This window comes from Haemaphysalis longicornis, unplaced genomic scaffold, assembly GCF_048455015.1.
Source record: "Haemaphysalis longicornis isolate Haplotype H1 unplaced genomic scaffold, Haemaphysalis longicornis Haplotype H1 scaffold_1, whole genome shotgun sequence".
In the NCBI taxonomy this organism is placed as follows: domain Eukaryota; kingdom Metazoa; phylum Arthropoda; class Arachnida; order Ixodida; family Ixodidae; genus Haemaphysalis; species Haemaphysalis longicornis.
Window position 1 is genome coordinate 117,619,874 of NW_027526203.1, and position 21,538 is coordinate 117,641,411.

A 21,538-nucleotide genomic window follows, 5' to 3' on the forward strand; every position below is an offset into this window, starting at 1 on the left:
AGGCTCCGGATTAATTTTGACCAGCTTGGGATTTTTATCGTGCGCCGAAATGTCGCACACAAAGGCGTTTTGGCTTTCAGCCTCCATCAGAAGGGGCCGCCGCGGCCGCGAACCGAACCCGTGTCCTCGTGCGCAGCAGCAGGACGCCTTAGCCACTGAGCTACCGCGGCTTTTTTTTTATTGCCTTTTTACATGTGAGTAAAACAAAGCGCGCAGAACTGTCAATTGATAAAATACGTCAGTCTGGCTTAGACTGACGGTGGTGCTGCAATACTCTTTCAATTTGAACAGCTCTTCGAAAATAGTTATACACTCAGGTTCAGCCTCTCGCACATTATACATTTCTACAAAAAGATGTACCGACTCTTTCAAATATTCCGGTATTCTTCTCACACGAACGTCACTGTACCTTACCGCCAATCTGTTCCGCCATATGCTGTGCAGTCGTAACAGCATGATGGTGTCATGCGGAATTCCATCCTCATTTTTTACAGAGAGGAACCTTATACCCTTACGATCCAGCGGAAATTCCTTTTTTATTGTACGTTGCAAAATATCCCAAAAGAATACGGCCCCCCAACAGTCTAAAAAAACGTGTTCGATCGTCTCCGGTTTTTTACATACAAAAAAGTATGGTCCCCATGGGACAAACAATGGTTTCTGCTTCATCGATGTCTTTACCTCAAGTGTAGCCGTGTGCATTTTGAAAAAGAAGTTTTTCACGCCAGAAGGAACAAGCACATTTTTTACCCTTTTCAAAACGTTCCGCTCGATCCCCAGGGTGTACATGCTTCGGTACAATGGTATAGGCAGCACTATGTCTACAATATCTGTGTAGTGCCTTTTCCTCGTGACTGTACTCAAATAATGCAAAGAGAAACGTGCGGCGAGGAAATGGAAAGACAAGACCATTTCTTTGAAATAGCCCTTCACTCCACCGTTCAAATAATCGGTGGTTACGACATACTCTTCCAAGCCTCAATTGACAGACCTTCCGAGAAAAAGGGTCTGTGACATCTCTAAGAAAAAGAAACCTATTAACCAGTTGCCTTAAAAACAGATCAGTTAACCCGAGACCGCGTTCTCGGACCGGCCGAAAAAGATTTGTTCTGCTTATTCTTTCCCACGTTGAACCCCACACGAACACGGCAAACACCTGGTGAATCTTCTGCACGTTTACTCTTCAACAATGCAACACTACATACCAAAGCTTGCTGGCAAGAAATATATTGCAAACAGTGGCACGCGCGAAAACAGACAGTCCCCACCCTTTCTACTGTCAGCCTTATCGCGAGGCATAGCAGCTCGCTCTCGCCAATACGGCTCGCGGTCCTGATAGTACAACAGCGGCACTCCCAGGTGTTTAACAGGGCTAGTTACCCACGGCATGTTGGCGAATATACCTGGAGTTGCAGGCCAGTTACCACGCCAAAACCCTAAATATTTACCCCAGTTGACTGAACTGCCACTGGCTTCACAGAAACGTTTGACCACTTGTACAACCTCAAATACACTCTCGTAATTTGTAGAAAAAACAGCAACATCATCCGCGTAAGCCAATATTCTAACTTCAGCCGCATGGAGTAGGAAACCTTGATGTTCTCACTCTTAATCCCACTTAAACAAAAACACTCAATACATATACAGAACAAAATCGGGCTTAAGGGGAATCCCTGCCTCACAGATCGTTCCACTTGTATTCGCTTACCGACATGCTTGTTTATAATCTGGCTTGCCGTACGCCTGTTGTACGCCATGCGTACTCTTTCAAGAATCACAGATCATACATTAATATTCTCTAAAATGAGGAACAGGAGGTCATGTGGCACACTATCAAATGCTTTTTCTAAATCCAACTGGATATCGGCAACGCCTCCTCCCGTGACATCACAAAACTCTAGGACACATCGTGCCTTCTGTGTGTTAGAAAATATATTTCTTCCCTTTATTCCGCGTGTTTTGTGGGGCCCTACTAATTCTGTTATTACTGTCGGCATCCTTCTTGCTAGTATTTTCATGAAAAGTTTACAATCCACGTTTGCTAAGCATATGGGACGGTAACTAGTAACCTGTTTAAGTTTGGTGACATCTTCAGTTTTGTGGATAAGTACGGTATGTGAATTTAAAAATGACGGAGGAAGGGTCCTAAGCTCTAGAGCCTCATTGAAAACATTTGCTAACAAAGGTGAACATTCAGTCCTAAATTTCTTATAAAACGCTCCCGTCAAGCCATCTGGCACCGGAAGACTTACCAGGGTTTAAGTGTTCTATAGCCTTTTCTACGTCGTTAACTGTTATCGGCTGTTCTAAAAATTCTTTACTATCTGCTTCTAACACTGGCATCAAGGGAAGAAACTCCTTCTTGAATTTTTCAGCGTTAACGGTGCTTTGAGTGAAAAGGGCGCTGTAGTACTCGTAAAAGGCATGCTCGATATCTTCAGTTTCTGTGACGTACGTATCTTTATATTGTATCTCATTTGTAACATTGCGGCGAGCTTGGCTTCATTCTGTTCCTAATGCTCGCTTCGTTGGCTGTTCTCCCGCGATAATGTGTTCTACTCTTTATCTTACGAGCGCCCCACGATATCGCTCTGTGTCGATCACTTTTAGTTTTTTCTTTATCGCGCAGATGTCATCCCTAAAGGCTCCCGGCTGCGTACATTCAAGATGTACGAGCGCCTGCAAATTGTTGCACAAAATTCTTTCGTCCTTGTCCTTTTCATGCTTCAGCAATGTTGGTCGTTCTAGCACTTTCATCTTTATGTTTTGCTTGAACAGCTCCTATTTGACCCCATATCTTCCTTTTTTGATTTCTTCCTTCAATGCACTCTGCACGTATTTTACAAAGACGTCGTCGCTTAATAGCGTAGAGTTTAATTTCAATTGTTCCCATCTGACTTTTTTCGGTTACGTTTTCTTGCTTCCTATGGAAAAGGCGACCAAACAATGGTCACTGAATGGGACCGGACGCACATCATAATCTCTGCATTCTGGTACAATTTCCAATGAAACGTACGCTCGATCAAGCCTGGAGTGACTATATCCTTGAAAATGAGTAAACTCAACTCCTCCACTTACAGTTTCTCCTACGTCGTCAAGCCCACATTCATTTACGAGAGAGAGTAACGTTTCGGTGCTTGCGTCTGTGAACGGTGTAGCGTTTGTCTTGTCGTGTGATGCACATACACAATTGAAATCACCTAACATGACGACACTTCGTTCACTGTTGCAGTAAGGCACCACAGTGTCGAAGAAATCTTTCCAATCCCGCAACTTTGTTGGAGCGTACAAGCGCAAGACACGCCACTTACACTCAGACACCACAAAATCACAGACAGCTAGGCGTCCGTCCGTGCTAGAAGTCACTTGCTCAATATTTAGGCCCATGATTTGTCTGATAAACAGTACGCAACCTGCCGACGTGCCAACCGCGTGATACTGAGCTACCGCGGCGGGTAGAAAACATTCAAGGCCACAGATACACTCTCGGCCTATTCTTGGTCTTTCGCAAACCCTTTTGCTTGAGTACAGCACGATATTATTCAAAAAAAGCCTGAGAATTACGGTGTCACAGGCGTATTTTTGAAATCATTGTGTAGCTATTTAAACAACCGAACGCAGTACGCACGTGTTAACGATGCCCTTCAAGGTAATTTTGTTATCAACCAAGGTGTTCCGCAAGTTCCTCTTCTGGAGCAACTTTTATGCGTCATATACAGAAATGACATTCATAAAATACCTGAATCACCGAATCTTATCATGTATGCAGACGATACCACTGCATTTTTTACTGCCACGTTTGCTACAGAACTCGAAATAAAGGTCAACTGTTACATAAACACGCTAGCTATGCCGCTAAAAAATACCAAAAAGAGTTGAAACTTGCCACAAACTTGCTTTGTTATCTTTACGCCGGATAAAGTCAATATTCAGAAAGGTATAAATGTCAAGTTCCTAAACACAAAAGTACAAGTTCCACAAATCACATTTCTTGGTGGTTGGTTCAATGAAAACCACTCCTGGAATGCTCATGTATGAAAGCTCATAAATGAATTCAGCAACACAATTGGGTGTTTCTACAGAATCGCAAACCTATTGCCTCATTGGGTGAAGTTGGCAATGTGTTATGCCCCCTCCTATTCCAAATTGTTGTACTTTTTATTGGTCTGGGGCACTACAACTGATTGGAACTATCGCGAGCTCTTACTGCTGCAGAAAAAAGCTTTGCGTGCGATCGAAAGCTATCATGTCAAGCCGATAGATGTGCCATGATCTCGCCGTTCAGCCACTCCCTCGTGACCTGGCCTGTTCTCCTCCACTGCGCGCATTTCACTTAGTAATGGTGCTACTTGCCGCCCAAGTTCCTCAGAAAGGCTAAAGGCTAAGGACTGAAGCTTTGCATTAACCGGTCTTTCATTACCACCGGAGGGAATGGAACGCGTGTAGTGGCGGCTTCCAGGGCGGGCCACGGCGGACGGGCTGAACGGGGAGCCCCAGCATTGCCACTGACCTGGCGTTGCTACGTCCGTGGAGAAAGTAAACATTTTTAGGAGAAGTCAGCACGCGACAGATTTCAAGCCTAGTTAAAAAGTACAAACGTAACCCAACACGTGACCATGCCATGAGACAGAGCGTTGTGAATTGTATTTCAGTCGTGCGTCTTCAAGTTTTGCCTGATAGAGGCGCCTCTCACCGGAGTCTCAAACGTGGTTCTTAACTAGCGCAAGTCCGGAACTAGAACACCGGCGTCAGCAGGTGCGCATGGCCAAATAACCGCTCTTAGTGTTGCGGAGAAGGGTGAAGTGGCCGCTGTGATGACACGGAAGTGAGCAGCAGGAGGTCGTGCGCCGGAGTGCCCGCGATGGAGCTCTGTGCAAATAATGCCTTTTGTGCGGACGCAGTATCCCGCAGCGAAACCGATCGGCGAAACAAACAGCGAAGCTCGTCCGCTTCGGTTAAGCGCTGCCACTAAAACTGTTCTGTGTCGGCCAGTTCGGTGTTGCGGGCCCTAGTGGCGCTAGGTAATTTTATCTAGTGACACTAGTGGGCCCCTTTCACAGACGCGCTACTTGGGCTAGGATTTTTCTCTTAGTCGTTTTATGTGCTCGATATGAACAAACGTGCCTAAACTACTGGGCCGCATGTGCATAAAATAGGAAGCAAGCGCCGAATACCGGAATGCACGCACAACCTCGAACCACGATAGCTCAGACATGAAAGTACAACGGGAAAGCATCACAGGTCACGCGTAGGGCCGAGAGGCTCTCTTGAGCCATCTCCGCCAGATTCGGGCGAGGGACAGGCGCCACTGAAGGTTGGCTCGTGGAGGCTCCCCCAGTCACGCCTAGCCTATTTTATTCACTCCGCCGCTACGTTTACATCACTCGCGTCAGTCCCTTTCCACTCGCTGCTGCCTCGAGTCATGCCGCGGGTGTCGCTGCTCCCGTATGAGCGCCACAGGCCGCGGTGAGATCTCGATGGTCTAGTGGTGCTGCAGGTGCTCCCTAGATGGCGACACGGCCCCAGCTTTATACCGAATTTCTCCTTGCCTGGATGACAGCCTAGCAGGGGAGCTCTCCCGCCTTGCAGGCGCTTGGAGAAAATCTCATCCGTCGTAAAATCTCACAAATGCCATCTCATGAGACATTTAGCGTCACTTTTCTGCCTAAACACTTTAAATAATTTTGTTTGTCAGTGAAACCCTGCGGCTACAACCGAAGATCAAAGCAACCTATGGGAGACCCAAAGCTACATTCCTAAGAGCCGCCCTCGGCGGGCTCCCCATATTAAATTTGAATGACTAACGGTAAGCGTGCCGTGTAAGAACTCTAAGTAACGACGCATGTCGTACGAAATTTAAAGAGTTCTGTGTACCTCGCCAGAACGTCGTGCTTTCGTCGAGCAATGTCGCAGCCCGGTCCCCAATTTTATGCTCAAATTGTACGAACCGCTTCGATGTTGGCAGACTGCAACAATTAGTCAAAACGCCTTAGAAATAATAATTATTAATTCTGCGGTGTGTGGATGAAATGTGATATTGGAAAGGACGCCCATAATAATTTAGGAGCTCAGGCATACTGAGATGAGTGAGTGAATACGCGTTTGATATTGGATGCTGCCATGGCTCCAAGGGAGGGGCCGGTGTTGGAAGGCAGGGAAAGAAAAGGTTTAAGGTGTAGCAGATACTGCAGCAGCCAACTGAATGCCCTAATCAAATGCGACACTGGATGTTTTGTTGCCGCCGCTTCTCCTATCGGTAGGATATGTGTCGGAACCCGAGCTCAACTAGGGTTACGTTCTCTCGGTCTCGTCTTTCACTGGGCTTATCCGCAGGTGTACACGTCTTCGCAGAAGTAAACGGAACCCGGGAGCGGTGGCGAAACTGACCTTAGGCGAAACTGCATCGCTGCGCCGCGTAGGAGCGCCGCCCGGAACTAAGGAGCTGTGCTTGAGGGTGGGTTCACGCTGTCCTCGCCGCCCTATCTATGCCTATGACAAGAAGTTCCCGACTGACTGACTCACTGACTGACTCGTCAACGGCGAGGCAAAACTGCTAGACCTAAAGGCTTGAAATTTCGGGAGTACACTTCTGTCATGGCGCAGGGGCCACTGAGGGGGTATTTTTCGAAATTACGCTCCTCACCAAGGAAAAAAGGGAAATTTTGTTTTCCTAAATTGGTGATTATCTCGCTCACCCGTTCCCATATTGAAGTGCATTTTGCTGATATATGTAGCCCTTAAGAATACCTAAAAAGAAATTGTAGGGTTTCGTCCTATACAACAATATTGCGGCGATCCTGCATTTCGGAACGAAATGGGTGTCCTTAAGAATTCTCCCATAGAAGTTTCACCGATTGCTTTATCCAATTGGTTTTCCTAATAAATGTTCCTCATACAAATGCACAAAACCAACATTACGCATTCAGCACTGAGACGCTGCTAGAAGGCCGGAACAGATTTCCTAAATTGGCATCCATGACGGATCGAAAAAGCTTAGCATTTCATGTGAACGCCAAGCCAAGCTTCCCGCTATAGAAACTTCAAATTTCAAACCACATTCGTATTTGGGTGTAGGATCACAATATTGCTATATTTCAAAAAGTACGCCCCTGAGAAAATGCAAAGTGCTAAAGGATTGTTCCACAAATTTTCTTTTTTATCGCAGGCCCGTCGAGATATCGAAGAAGGTTTTGTTGATATAGGAAACCAATACAAATGTGGAAAAACGGTTTTAGAATATTTCTCAATAACGACCATTCATTAGGGAGAATAAGGGTTGTCGGTAAAGTAGCTGCTTTTGCGACTTTCTCAAAGACTATTCATCCCGTTCATATATCCAATTCGTTTTTCCTTATATATGTCGCCCATAAAATAGTCCAAAAACTGGTTTGAGGACATTTGCCCCTTAAGCGTATTAACAAACAAGCGGGATTTTTAAATTAGTCTCCTCTCGAAATAAAATTCAATTCAATTTTCCCGCGTTGCATCGCGGTCACCATCTGTTGGGAATTTCTGCAGCCACACGCCTCCCGCAGGAGCCCACGTTAATTATTATAGAACTGTGAAATAAAGCGCTAGTTCCAGCCAGTGCCTATAACCACACGCCTCCGGGAGGATCCCATGTAATGAAAGCAGTCAGGAGTTCCTAATTGTCTATAACTTCACGGTAAACTACCTAATTATGACAAGTAAGAGATAACTTAATAAGTGTTATATCCATTTCTGTAATTAGATAGTGGCCAACCGGGGCATCTCCGGGCACTACCGCTAGTCTGATATGTTTAATCGTCGCTCTAGTTAGACCGGGCGTAACACTTTCCGAAAGGCAGCGAGGATATACAGTGGCGCTGATTGCATTGCCGCTCGCAGCCAACGGTGGCGGCCGGATCTGCCGCTGCTTGGTACGTGCAGAACGTCGCTCGGAAAGGGCATGTGCCTCCGGTGCGGTGTTTACAAGCATCAACACGGACGAGTATTGGTGTTATAGAACTTAAATTTCTTTTGGTATAAGTTAAGACCTTGGCTTTCCTTCATTTGCATATATACTTTGTGGGAGGCATACTTTACGGGGAACGTTTAATAAGAAGGGAAGACGGACTGAAACGTAAATAGCTCGGCATTTGCAGTTTTCGCTTCCTTAGCTGAACCAAATTACGTAATCACTTCTTAAGCCTGTCTACCAAGTTTTCCAGATTACGCAGCACATTGACTACGCAAACACATTTAGAGAAACCTAAGAACGTTATATTCTTATCCACTTTTAAACGCATATTTGTTTATGATATTGCAAACAATACTAAGGGTGCTGCATAATTTCATTTAAATGTTTCGGTATTCTTCTTCCTGAAATAACGTGAAATGTTAGGACGTAACATATTCGGAACAGAGAAGTGGAAGTGATTATACTAAACATTACTCGTTTTAACATTACGTATTCTGGATCCAGTCTTCCTGTTGTAACTCCTTCAATCACGTAGGCGTTAGAAAACCTTCCAGTATTCTGCCATCGGCATGAAGCGTATTTGAAGTCGATTCAAAACACTACCGCACGGAGTATCATACGGCCGCCGTTCCGTTAACGAAAATGTATCTGTCCAAAAATCTCCTTCAATGTCCTCACATTTAAATTCCGTCGAATATTTTTTCCTCGCATTTATCTTTGTTATTTGGCCGCGTGGCAACTTTTTACTGAGTAGAACATGAGAACCGCATTCTTTTGGCGGTTATACTTGATCACCTTTAGGTAGAAAGTGCCCAGATCCCCTCGTCGTCTTTTGCATTTTTACCGCTCAAACTGATCCTCTGCTAGTTTATGGTCTTGTATTTCCCCATTCCGGTGCTTTTTTTAAAGCAAAGCTTTCTACCTCTACCCCCCAAGGGTTCTTTCGCGACCGTTGGTGTCACCAGAAAACTCCAGCGAACAAATAAAAGAATTTACTGGCACCGCCGGGAATCGAACCTGGAACTAATAGACTCACAAAGCGAGAGCCCGTTGCCTTACCGATTCAGCTACGAGCCCACGCCAACACGGGAAGACAAATGGTGTACTCACCAAGCACATCTACGGGTTTACCCCCTGCCTTCTCGCTGAATGCCACGTGAAAGCGTCACACGACCACTCACGCCCGTCTAGGGGCCCTGTGCGCACCTTGCTCATGTCCTAAGAGTTACAAAAATTAAAGGAAGCTCACACCAATGCATGGCATCTCACTTCTAGTACGCCAATGTGCTAAAGCCTGTGGCCTCCAGCGTTCACGTAAAAAATCACAGCTCCTTGTCGTCCGCCCTCACGCCAAATCAAGGAATACATTCCAATAATCCTTGATGACCAGGCCATCACTCCAAACCCCAGCATCAAGATCCTGGTCCTACATTTCCAGGCCAACACCAAGAGTGACGTCTCCTTGCACCGCCTCAAAAACAGCATTAATCTAATCATACACGTGATCAGACGAGTTGCCACCAAGAAGCGAGCCCTAAAGGATCCGGTACCTTTCGATTACTTGAAGCTTTTGTCCTCTCGAGAGTTACTTACGACAAACCCCTATCTTCTTCTCGTCGAGGAAATCATGGAGATGCTTTATATAATGATTAGAAAGGCGGTTGAGCAGGCCATTGGTCTTCTCATGAGTGCGTCCACACTGAGGCTGCTTAGCACGGGCTCCACAACACGGTGGAAGAGCTGATAGAAGGCCATCATTCTAACCAGAAGGTCCGACTCAGAACTGCGGTGGGTAACCGCATGCTTCACCAGATTGGCTGGGCAGCCCAGAATGTCACTCCGCTTGACGTACTCCCAGACTCTTGGCGACTAAAACTAAAGATGCTCCCTTTGCTTAGAAATATGAACCCCTCACATGACGAGGGTCAACGAAAAGCACGGGCTCAAGCGCTAAACACCACCCTCGGTGGGGCTCATGCAGTTATCTACACAGTCTTCTCCTAACATCGAGGGCACCAACACGCCATCATCGTGGCTACCTCCAGAACCAACCTCCGTGCGTGTACCTCGCTTAGGACCCAACAAATGACGGCAGCAGAAGAGGCAGCCATCACCTTGGCTCTCACTCAACCAGGGGTTCGGAGGGTAGTCACCGATTCACAGCAAGCTTACTGGAATTACCAGTTGGGTTGGGTGTCCTGACCTGCACTGCGCGTGCTAAAAAACCACTCCCGAAACGGTTCCATTTAGCTCATCTGGACACCACCTCACGCTTCAATGTAGGGCAACAAATACGCCCACCCAACAAGCCTGCGCTTTTACCTCCCGTGCTATGGAGGTGCACGAGGACAGTCACCCGCTTGTCACGTCCAGAGAGATAACCCAGCATTATCGCCTTCTGAGACAGACCGTACCTTCGCCTTACCCTGAGCTTTCCAGAGAACAACAAACTACCCTACGGCTCATACAATCCGGGTTCCTTCCCACAGCCTACGCGTCTTCACGTAATGCATCCGAATAGCTACGACGCTGAATGTAAATTTTTCTCAGAAGTAGGAATACTCCGCCCCGTAATCGGGGTGTGCGACTTTAGCCCTGAGCACCCTCTTCTCTTTCCGTCAACTACCCAACAAGAGCAATGGGAGATGCTGCTGTTCAGGCCCTCTCTACCTACCCAGCTTCAGCGGGTGGACAGAACACAGGCCGCACGGACTGCATATGGGCCCCACAGAAGAAGGAATCACTTCCCAAGGCTGCACTCTGGGCCGTTCAGAAATCTTAACAGAAGTATTTCTTCCTCCTCCTTCTCAGCCGCAAGTCTCGTCGCCCCCGTCCGCGGTGCAGAGACGGAGAAGTCAGATCGTCTAACACCGGGTTGGAGCTTACTTTTATTTTATAAAAAAAAGTTTCCACTCTTGCTACACCAATACAACTCAACCAAACACCGTTCATGCATCATGCATTGATTTAACTTTACCAAGAATATCTCTTTGAAGTAATAAATGGTGTGGTTAAGTGGATTTCACTTCTCTCTGGTTTTACTATTTGTAGAGCGATGTGAGTGATTTTAAGTGACGTCGCATGAGTAATCGTTATGGGTGCCGTTTACAGCTTCGCTTTCCAACCACATTCACGGTGTGGATTGGCGCGAGATTTTTTTATTAAATAAACGTTTTCGTAGAGAATTATGTACTTCCCTTTTTATCTCACTATCCATACATAATGTATTGATTGTCAGTTCTGTCGATCTAAGTGCATCGATTGTCAAGTATAAGAATGGAAACAGAAATGTTGTTGGGGGTGACGACAAGGGCCTAGTGTGGAACTACACTGATAGCTGTAACATCTGAGTACCGCTCGTATCTGCAACAGCTGAGAAAAATGGCAAGAATTCTATGGAGTGCACATAATAATATTCTGTTATCAAAAAATTAAACCCAGTTCCGCCCAGTGTGAAATTTGCTGAAACAGCGGAGCTGCGGTTCTCTCGTGCCAGCTCGAACGTCAGCGGGCGCTCGCTCGAGAACGGCAGCGCCATTGCCGCACAAATTCTACGGCTAGCGGGAAGGCACCAGGAGGTAAATGTCCGAGCGGGGAGGCTCCCTCCCCTCTTCCACCTCCAGCGGGAGGGAACGAAATGTGCCCTGCGAGACCATTGCGCCTTCTATCGGTGGGCCTGGGAACCGGCTTCTGTGAGACCGCCTGCCTGACGCACGACCTACAGGAGTTTTACGAAATGGCTTGACTTACGTGAATTAGTAGTAACGGTTTCGAGATTTGCTTTCTAGTAGATCATCGAACTTCGAGACCTGTTAGTTTGAAGTCTGTGAAACGGGCCCATATAAGTGCATTTCCGCCTAGTGCACTCAGGCTTCCCGAATTCATTTATTTATTTAGTTATACTGTTAACCCAGGGGCCGGTACAGGTTGGAACAGAGAACATGGAGGTAGTAACTGCCGCCTCAGACACGAGAGATACGCAGAACGTGTGCGGTACAGTATGCGGTACAGTATACGGCACAGGTATAGTACACGACCACTCTGTGCGGAGGTACAAAATGCTAGCGTACGAAGTGTAGGGGTACAAAAACAATAAGCAACCCTTTCACAAGCGTAATTAAGCCAAACTGGTTATGACAGATAGCTTCGGTCTAGGCCCGGCCCTGACTATAGGCTAATCATCGAGAAGAGGCAGCACTACCGGCTTCGGTGTAGTTTATAAAGGATTTGCAGTTTCCTAAAGTGCCTGATTTATAATTTCTAGCGGCAGCTTGTTCCAGTCTTCAATTGTATTGTGAAGGAATAAGTGTTTAAATGTATTTAAACGAGTCATCATAGACAATAATTGGTTACGGTGACTATTGCTCTCTATTAAAGTCAAAGTAGTTACGGTGTACTAAAAAAAGAAACTTTTAATTTCGCTACTCGGCGCTGCTTTGCGAGAGGCGGCAGGTTCAGTTTATTTAACATGGCAGTGACCGAATCAGATGACTTGTAGTTGGATAGAATAAATCTCGCGGCCCCCGTATGAATTTTACCAATTTTTTTCCCTTTGGTATTTCTTAGAAGGGTCCCATATGACGCAGGGGTATTCTAATAGTGAACGGACAGTGTTTGTGTCGGCAGTCAATTTGGCTTTCGTGGTTGCTAGCTTGAGATTCCAGGAACTACAATTTCTGTTAAGCTGCACAACATAATTTATTTATATGTGTTTTCCTATTTAAATCTTCAGAAATTGCCCCTCCCAGATACTTGAAGTAAGTTAAACGCTTTAAATCCTTTCCTACGAGCTCCAAATTTAAGGAGAGTGCGGTTTTAGATTTCTTTGCTATCCTTTCGAATGCTCTTTTGACATAATTAATTTTCATGTCCCATTTCGTGCACCATTAATAGATTGTCTGCAATGCAGAATTCAAGGTTACTTCACCACTGTGACTGGATATTTTTGAACAACTTAAGCAATCATCCGCGAACAGGAGAACCGTGAGCTTTTTCCCAATATTATCTGCAAGATCATTGATGCAAAACAAAAATAAAACAGGGCCGAGGACACTTCAAACCGGGTACCCGGACTCGACCTCGAACTGAGTTGATTTCTCTCCATTAATCTCGACATATTGCGATCTCTTGGAGATGTGATTTAATCCAGTTAAGGCATGTTCACCTTTTCCAAACATTTTTATAACTTTGACCGGCAATTTTTTTTTCACATGGACCTTATAAACTACCCCGTATTATGATATTTAAAAGCTAAAAATGTGACAATAATATTATTGATGCTAGTTATTGCCAAAACATGGCAGCTACGGGAAAACTTATAAATTTGCAATCTATTGCAGGAATTGCAAAATTTTTTGTGCAGAGGTAGCCAACTAAGCGTACTGTGAATCAAACTAGGATCTTTTCCATCCGATGTTTTGGTCTCATGTTACAATAAAAATACGTAAGAAAACAGGAAAATGTTTCATTTTTGTCTGCATTATTTGATATAAATCATGAGTAAATAAAAATTTATCATCCGTTTTTAACAATCCCACTTCATTGCACAGCGTAGTAATGAAGCCGCGAACTTGCGGAGTTTTATTGAAAAATAATAAGGTATTTCGAAGGTACAACTGTTCGCGCAAAAAGAAAGCGCAAAAAATCGTTGCGAGAAAAATAAGAATAAAGTTTTTCCATCCCTGTGCAAATCTGATCATCTTACCGTGGAAGTTAAGATTTACAGGGTTCACATCTAGGGTACTCCTTAGCTACCACGAGCTGTTTTTTGGCTTTTCTTGCTGCTCATATTTTGTTGCGGATATGCTTTGTCTCACACTTTGATTGGCGCTTGCCCCTTTTCAAGCGCTACTGGGCACTGGTGTAACATCCTACGGGAGTGCGGTAGCCTGGTTCGATCAATATATCTGCTGTACTTATGTTGGTGTCCCTGAAGGGCCATACAGCATAATATATACTGTTACGATTGGGCCCGCCTTCGGGCTTTCTTTCAACACTCCTCGGCTGTGCGGCGAGGCCACTACGTCCGCCTTTCACATTTGTCGAGCGAGCACTATGTTTCACGAAACAATTTTCTCCCAGAACGAAAAGAAGGCAGAAAACGACATTCCACGGTATGGTGAGGCCATCTAGGTTCAGTAACGTAAACAAACGCGCGAGTACCTCAGTGCCAGCGCAAACGTACAGGGTGGAGACACCCTTTGAACGGTCCCGTGCCGCTGCAGTTGGGTCAACGTGCACAACGCGTTGTTCTCGTTTCCCACGAGACCCAGCAACGCGAAACAGATAAGATGATTCAAACTTCGCCAGTTAACCCCGCTGCGGCGATAATTTTAGCGCGGTTTTGATACAATGACTTGTTTCGGCAGCGAGCGAGTGGACCAAAATGGCGGCGCCAGCGCATACGTGTCTCCACCCTGTACGGCGGATGCGTGAATGAAGGGACCCTAGGCTGCAGAGCGATCGGTTCCTGTGATGTCATTGGGGACCACGAAAACGCGTGATTGAGCGGGTAAATCAAAATCTTTACCTAAATTGATTAATTTATCAGTGAATAAAGCTTCGTTTGCATTCGGACAAGTGCTGGGGGCACTATAAAACACGCAATCTTTCGAATAACACAAACTTGCATTTTGTCTTCATGGCACCTTTCGCGGGAGGCCTTGGGAACGGCTACCAACATGAAACGTGAACATTTCGCGAGATAGCGACGTTTCGCACGAATGCGTAAACAATAAGCTTACCGAGAGGCCGCATAAGCCCGCCGAAACGGAGGTTTTTCCTTCGGACGGTAGTGCGGAAACGAGCGACGTGATGGCAAAGCCTGCCGCCGGGCAGCGAACGGTTTGCAGGGTTCAGTTCGGAGTAATCACGATCTCGCCACTGAGCAAGCCGAATCCGTCCTGGCACCAGCTCAGGTAACCGACTTTGAGCAACGGCCAGCCGAGCTCGTAGAGATTCAGGTGTCGCGGGCTGCTGAGGCGTCTTTTGAGACAGGGCAGCCTGGATGTAGTGTAGTCCTGGCAGTGAGAAAAGAGAACGGGAACGCGCTTCGGTCTTCGCGTGCTGACGCTGTCGCCGAAAGCGCGAGGGGCGACGAGGAAGTGACTGCTGGAAGCTACCAGGTGTTTAATTAGCACGTCGTGCCCTTGTCACTCCCAGCCGATGCTCCCGACGATGGGCCAACATCAGCTGAGCTAGTAGCGATTCCGGTGTCGCCTGGTGTTGAGCCGTCGTCTGAGACCGGGCCGCCCGTACATAGATTGGCCTTGACAGCCTGAAAGGAGAGCGAAAGCACCCTGCGATGTTCGCTTGCCAACAGTGTCGCAAAATAATGCGGCAAGGGCTCTCTTGCGCACCTGCCGAGTGGCAGCGCCGCACGCTCGCTTTGCACCGCGCCTCAGTGGACCACGCAGGGGCCGAGAACGAAAGCGCACGCCTTGCTTGAGCGGTGGAAAGTAGGGCAGTTTTCTCCGCACGCTACACTCTTAGTCAATTCCTGGTTATACGACCCGCATGCAGGCGGGCCGCCGCGTCATTTTAAAGCCGCTTATAAAGCGGCGGTTCAGGCGGCCTCGCGCGCAAGCGGCCCGCCAAACATGCGGCCCACCGAACACGCGGCCGGCGTTTAAGCGGCCGTATTGAGGGACGCCTAACCAGCGGGCCACCTAACCAGCGGGCCACCTAAACACCGGGCCGTGTGTTCGGCAGGCCACTGGCCGTAATTTTTTTACGCGGCCCGTTATGCTAATCTATTCCCGCTTACGACGCGGCCCCCAAATCATACGGCCCCTCAAATAAGCGGCCTTGTTGCTTTCCACCAAAAAAAGAAGAAAAAACCAGCCAATCTGCCAGAATTGAGTTTATCCGGTTTTTTGTTTTGCTCGCATTGCCAGGTCAACATCAGCATCCCGTGACGAATGCTCTAACACATGTTACATCATACGAGACACACAAAGTGCACATAGGCACATACACACAACCCTACGGAGATTCGAACCTGGGTCTACTACAACACATGAAGAGGCAGGTATCATAACCACTGCTCCACGACCCACGGGTTGCTGGGGAGGGCAAACATGGGCTTATAAGTATTCTGCACGCTGTTGCGCGTCAAGCAGGAGTCTTAAATAACACATTCCGCTGCGAGTTACTTTCTTTAGACCACCGTTTTCGAATCACTCTACTAAAGAGGCATAATACTACGGTTTGGAGGGCTTTAAGTACATTGTTACGAGTGGAAACCTTTTGTAATGCTGTGTGCCCGTTTCAACAGTATGATGCGCCATGCGGTGATTTATTCCATCGATGCAAACGGAATTGATAACAGTTTTTCTGCCTTGTAACCAAAAGTATTCTTGGCCATTGGCGGAAAGTGCCTCCTATGACAATGAATGCAAATAACTAGCACGTAAGGCACACTGTCGTGCTGAACATAAGAGCTGTTTGGTCACGAGTGGCAAGTATACCAAGCATTAAATGGTGTACTAAATTTTTTCTGCTCGTCGTAGCTCTTCTGGTGGTGCGGTTACATGCCTTCACCTTTATTTTTGTAAGAGGGGGCGGTAGTAAATTGCGTCTGTGGTAATGTAATGAACCAATAATAAATTACTCATTCTATATAACATTGTGTCGCGACGCCAGCAGAATTGCTGCGTCGCCTGAAGAATTGGTGATCGCGAGCACACAAAGAATATCTTAGCGTTTTCTCGCGCAGACCGGATAGGCGCTCGGCCGTGAAACTTGTAACCCCCTGCATTTCCAAAAAAATGCAGTTTTCGCGGAAGTTCCATCTTTAATCGTTATGATATCGTAAAGATCATTGGTCGAATTAAATTTTGAGAAACCAAAAAACAAAAAATATATAAAAAAATGACGGAAACTGGCGAACAGTATAACACCTTGCATTTCCACAATAATGCAGATTTTGCGGAAATTCCACTTGTAATCGTTATCATAGCGTAGATCGAGAGAATTGGCCGAACATAATTTTGAAAAACGAAAAACCAAGAAAAATATAAAAAATACGGAAAATGGTGAGCCGTGTAACGCCTTTCATTTACAAAAAAATGCAGATTTGGCGCAAGTAACACCTGTGATCGTTATAATAGTGTAAATGGAGATAATTGGAAGGACAGGACTTAGAAATATCAAGAAATTTGGCTATAAAAGACTGACACTCAAGAGAAGCGCCATAAGAATGCTGAGCATTAGTAGACAATTCTCTTAATTTCTGCAATTTTTTTAAGTGGCCTCATTTAACTCGCGCTTCCGTTATTAACGAGTTATATTATTGTACGCGGAAGCGCATGGTCGCGGTTAAGCATTTTCAACATTTTCAAGGCCGTTCACCAAAACCATTGCACTTGGTAATGAACGCACACTTGTGCATCTGAAGTTTAGACCGTATAAAACAATGCCACCAATAAATGGGTTACAATGGCTGCAATCGCACTAACACATTCGTGATTTGTGCACTTCTGGAACACGTTCATGACCTCAATTGTCATGCAATGAGGTTTTACCTTTATAGTCTCAGTGTTTTGCCACCTGATCTATCAGGCCTCAATGCACATACCATGAATTAAAAAAAAACTCCCTATATTTATAATGCCATGTTACAAGCAAAGCTGTAAAGCAAATATCTGTATACCTTAAACCTATCCGGATCTTGAAGTGATAGTCTACTCATACGAGCTTGGGACATGAACAGAGAGCTGAGTTGGGTATGTAAATTTTAAGTATTTTGTCATTCTAGAATTCATGAGCATGCACAAGTGTGAGATTAAAATGACATGAATGACACCATGTCGAAGGAACGATGTTTTCTTTTTATTTGATATCAAAAATACAAATACGAACACGAAATACTTATACTGAAATAACAAATACAAATATTAGCAGATTGCCCTTATGGAACACACAAATGAAAATATTCTTTTGTGGAAGAGCAAATAAGGACCTGTCAAGATAAAATTATTCTTTCATTTATGGAATTTTCAGCAGCTTGCTGAACAGGGAGGAAACTCATCTTTTTTGCAGGCTGCTGACTGTATAAAGCCCAATGTTTGGCCTAAAGCTGACGGGTATACCTCATGTCCTAATGTAATATATTACCAAACAAAGAAAAAGTACTTTCTCCGGGCTGAGGTGACTGTGAGAGGGAAAGAGGTTCCCAGCCTGCACCACATATGTATCGCAGGGAGAGAAAGGGAAGAGGAGGGGGTAGAAATACACCACTTCCGATGATGTAGAAGGCCTTTGTAGAATCCCCCCCCAGCAATCTTTGGCCCGGGAGCTGCTGCTTCTGGGATTTCGTCGCACTGTAATGGAAACAGCGTTGTAAACATTTCAAAAACTTCGAGTTACGGGTAGCATTCTGTTGTGTTGGCACTGCGTGAAGAAAAGAAACGGCAGTGGAAAAAGTGACCAGGTACAAAATTGTGGCGTTATTTATCGGCGGTAAAACAGTATAGCCTGTAGGGGCGCAGCAGAAGTATCACCAACACCTTAGCAGATATGTGAAAATATCATAAATCAGGCAAGTGCATCGCTGTAGTTTAGGCAATTATTTCTTTCTTACTGCTTTATATTCAAAAGCTCTCCAAAAGGACGTTTTCTTCATATACATAGGAAGGCCGAGCGCTTTTTCAGTGCAAAGGCGTGCGAGAAAACTTTGGCATAATTTTATTTGACGCCGGCACGTCAATTGGACGTCGTAAAAAAACACTGTTCGCTGTTACACGCGGAGGGTAATGTGCCCTAGTTTCTTTTTATGAAACAATTTCCACCAATAGTATGGCGCAAAACATTTTATGAAAGGTCGAATAAAACTGCTAGCAATATCTTTTGCTAAAGCATAGGTAAACTGCGCGCACCGACCAACAGCCAACGCATCTGTAACCATAGCCTCCTGTATAACGCCTTTACAGGAGGCTGAGTAACAACATTAGAAGCCACCGCTATGAGCAACCTCCACGCCGGCACCGCGCCGCGTTTGCGCTGCCAATGCATCATGTTTCTGCAAACCGCGAGTTGACACTCCAGACAGACGACAGCCGTGCCGAACACAACAAGATGGGGGCTGGTGTTACTCATGAATGTTGCTTCATTTGAAAACTTTACCACTTAAACGCACCGTAAGAAACTTTCCAAATCGCCACAGGATCCAGACTACTCAACTTGCCAGAAAATTCACTAGCCGAAACGACGACGCGAAAATCAAACTGTGTTTTATGTGGCTTGACGTTGACAATGGGACGCGAGTAAAAATGCAAATTCTTTATGGCACCACGGTATACTCATTACGGCAACGGAAGTACCCCACATGTGCAAGCGTTTTCGTTTTTCTCCTGGATCCCAAAACGGCCGCCGCACTGGGAACCCGAATCCTCTCTATAAGCACGTCAAATTTACCGTACGATCCTGGGTATCGGAGAACGGTTTTGGCGCGGGCTTCTTACGACGACGCAAAAGGCATAATTTCGTGGTCCTTGCTACATTGTCTGCAAACACAAATTCTTACAGTCTGCGCTCCCCCACCCCTCGTAAAAAAAGAAATCCAGGGACTTACCTATCCACTCGTGTTCAACCGGGCTATGCCCGTAATACACACACCAGCCGGCTTGACATGGCGCCGCTGCTTGGCTTGCGTTCCCGGTGGCCGGTGTAACAGAGTCGGTGTAACAGGGGAAGCAACTGCAGTTGCTTTCCCTGTTACACTGATTTCGGTGCACACATTTGATGTCAGCGGAAGCGAACGTGGTCAAGAAAGTGTGAGCGCTCGGAACTGAGTATGAACTATACAGAGCATGTGTCAAAGCGCGGGACCCCAACTTGCTCCGCGCTGAAATTACGCGCTAAAGACAAATCACCGGACCACAACTGCCACGCGCGAACTTTTTTCCACTCCTACTGCGCATGTGCGCGCCAGGTTTTTTTTAATGTTTTTCGGCTTTCGCCGCGTCGTCGGGCGCGTGTCGTCGGCCGCCGCAAAGGAACGTTGCGGGCCATTGTATGAGGGGGAATACGCGCATGCGCCGCAAGCCACACATATCGCTCGGAGCTTCACGATTGCCCCTCTCTTTTTATTTATTTTCTGGCGTCAGGCTGTCCGCTAGTATATAGCCGTGACACGGGTCGTTGGCGCAGCATATAAGCGTGCTGTAACCACCTGAGGTTTTGTCACGGAAAAGAAGTCTGTCAGGGCCTCTTATATCAGGGTATTGAGGCTGCCCACCGCATATAAATAGGACGCTATCCGGGACGCGACTAAGAGTGTAGAGACACGTCTCGGAAGAAGACCGATGTCCTCTCGACCGGTCGCAGTCGCTATCAGAGAGCAGGCGCACCTAAGGTGCGATTTAAATTGGGGAAAGTTCAGGGCAATGACGAGAGCTAAAATCGCAGCTCTCAGCGCGAGAAGTGGCTTGTAGACGCCTGACGTTCTCAATTTCATTGTTTTTCCTGAAGCAAGTTTCGCCCTTTACAATACATTTCTTTTCTTCTGGGACATTTCCAATCAGGCGAAATGTCACCTTTCAGGTTTGTGTACTTGTCTAAAGTACTGCTGGGCTAAAATATAACTAGTGTAGGTAATTATTAGCGTATTTTATCCCAACTAACGCCTGGTAGAGCTTCAGTATGAATTTTTTTTTGGCACTTGCCGGCGATGCGGTTGTGTCTTCGTGGTTTTTCGGTTGCTTGCCTGACTAAGCCAGAGACGTTCTTGGCGGGCCACTACTCGTCCAGTGACCAGCCCGGTGAAGCTCCAGCATGGTTTTGTACAGCCCAGGCCTGGAGTCGAGCCTCTGGCGAGCACTTCTCTCCGAAAGCATCCCTCCGGACACCGGTTGAAAACCCTATCCATCGGGATCTCGGACCCCCGGCGGAGAAGTTGTTACGATTGGGCCCGCCGTCGGGCTTTCTTTCAACACTCCTCGGATGTGCGGCGAGGCCACTACGTGCGCCTTTCACGCAACCCCCCCCCCCCCCCCCTCCCGTGTCGGTGACTCAAGTTTTCATGCCTGGACAAGCCTGGGTCTCTGTTTCAAAGTTCGATGGCATGCCGACGCAACAGGCCCAGACGCGCTTCAAGGACACAGAGGCCCCGCGATCGCAGCGGAATCCTCCTCTCTCCCCTCTCTCGGACTCAACGTGCGCCGATGCTACCGACTGCTCCCGAACTCTGGAAAGAGCGTTGTGTGTGTCTGTGACGTTCATGGCATGTGCACATTCTAGAGGGAACGCTGTTTTGACCGTTGCCGCTTTTGGGTATAAATAGACCCAGCCCAAGCGCTATATTTTCATTCCTGTTTGAGCAGTGAATCCATTGCTGTCACTCTGATCGAGTCCTGTACTCTGACCTCGCCCGTAGGGGCATTGTTTTTTGGCTTCGGCTCACCTTTCGCTATGAAGTAAACAGTTACGTTAGCCTACGGTTTCTGGACTTCTTCACGGCTGCAACAGCGGCTGGCCACTCGCTTCACACCACTCTACCACACGTATGTCGGAGGCGACGGAGCTCGAATCGGGTGCTCCCTCTCGGCCGCAACAATACCAAGAAGTAGCATGGACAGGCTCATGTAGATGCCTTGG

The 21,538-nt window shown here is 46.6% G+C and overlaps 1 long non-coding RNA gene across 1 annotated transcript; it reads right to left on the reverse strand.

The window, feature by feature from the left end:
• Nucleotides 1–17,751: 17,751 nt before the first annotated feature.
• LOC144165628 (uncharacterized) lies at nucleotides 17,752–19,891 on the reverse strand. Its single transcript, XR_013321470.1, has 2 exons — nucleotides 19,515–19,891; nucleotides 17,752–18,264 (listed from the first exon to the last, which is right to left on the reverse strand). It is a non-coding gene; the product is annotated as an uncharacterized LOC144165628 (long non-coding RNA).
• Nucleotides 19,892–21,538: the final 1,647 nt, after the last annotated feature.